This window comes from Stylophora pistillata, chromosome 3 (genome assembly GCF_964205215.1).
Source record: "Stylophora pistillata chromosome 3, jaStyPist1.2, whole genome shotgun sequence".
NCBI classification, from domain to species: Eukaryota; Metazoa; Cnidaria; class Anthozoa; order Scleractinia; family Pocilloporidae; genus Stylophora; species Stylophora pistillata.
In genome coordinates, this window is record NC_142521.1 from 2,685,987 (window position 1) to 2,687,500 (window position 1,514).

Sequence of the window (1,514 nt, forward strand, 5' to 3'; positions counted from 1 at the left end):
TACGGCCCCGAGCAACCTTGGTTAATAAGAAATTTATTACACGACTGAAGTTCAAAGGGGCACAAGTGCGGTATCATTCGGGACCATTCGGGACAGTGCCCAGTCCAATACTGAGAGAATATTTGCCGGCAATGGAGCATTTTGATTGGTCGATTTTAGTTATTGACCCTCTGACTGCCCGAGTCGTGTAATAACTACAGTTATTAATATGCCAACAAGAGAACTATTGGCTAGTGAAACAAAGAGTTCTTTTGTTTAAGGTTTTGAAAATTTAAATAACAAAGACAATGCTTGTAAACAAATATCTTCTTTATAAGTTGCTAACCAGAATCAAGTCTTTAAGCTAACCTGTAGCCAGCGGCCCGCCACAGAAGTAAGTAAAACATGATTGTCAAATTATATTTTGAGTTATTTTGGAGTCGAATTATTGTATGAGAATTTAGTTACATATAAATGCAAATGGTTTTGTATTGTCCTTTTGCCAGATCGAATAATTGCAATATCGTCAATAAATAACATTCAAATCATACGATTTGTGGTGGATCAGTTCATCGGCATTGCTTTCTACGAGGAACAATATTCAGTATCTCTTCTGCTAGTTGGGAGTTTTAACCTTGAGTGGTTTATTTGAATCATTTATGTCATCGGTGTTCATCTACTAATTTTTGTACTGACAACACTGCCATGCTACATTTACAACAATGTTTATTTTTTTTCATGAACTAGATTCTGTTCCTGCAGTTGCAAGTAAAGATGACAAATGCGCGATTTGTTTGGATCCTGTAAAAAATGCAATAGAATTACAGTGTGGACGCGTCGTCTGTATTGTCTTTGTGGAGATTGCTTTGACTTAGGACAACCGCTGTCCAGTGTGTAAAGAACCGCAAAGTGTTGACAAAGGAAATCAACCTCATGGACAAATGCATGTGCGCCATAATCACCAGAGTCTTCCAGGCTATCGCGGTAATTATGAAATAATCACACAAGGATTGGACCCTTTCAGTGATCTTAGGACGATTTTGGGCCCCAATTGTTCTTCTCATCCATCTACATTTTTGCTTTCGCGTAGGTTTCTTGATCGGGTTACGTTGGTTCCAACAACTGTTTATTTTCGTCTGGGATAATTATACTCATATTAAATTTGGTATATCACTCAGCTTTGGTTCCATGATGAAGTTTCAAAACAGATTTTTCAGCTCAAAACTAGTCCCATTGAAATGTCCCAACAACCTGATGATGTAAAAATTCTTTCACGAGCTTGTTTGAATTATTTTATCACCCACGGCATTAATGCAGTGTTTCCAATCGCTTAAAACAAAGGAAATAATTTTTAGAGCTGATATCAGTGAAGAGATGTGGATCATTCCATATGGTATGGTGAAAAACTTTGAGAAAAAGCACAAACAAGATATCGATAATATGTTCGGATTTTATAGAAAAATCGTTTCTACTACAAAACATTCTTGATTTTATTGTGTATGGATACGAAGGTCTTATTGTGGATTCAGTGTCTC

The 1,514-nt window shown here is 36.7% G+C and overlaps 1 non-coding gene across 2 annotated transcripts in view; it reads left to right on the forward strand.

Moving 5' to 3' along the window:
* Positions 1–322: 322 nt before the first annotated feature.
* The window catches only part of LOC111344503 (uncharacterized), an 8,893-nt gene continuing 7,701 nt past the window's right edge, over positions 323–1,514 (forward strand). For both annotated transcript variants that reach the window (XR_015998397.1, XR_015998396.1), the window contains exon 1: positions 323–963. This is a non-coding gene — a transcript (uncharacterized LOC111344503). The remainder of the gene's footprint in view (positions 964–1,514) is intronic.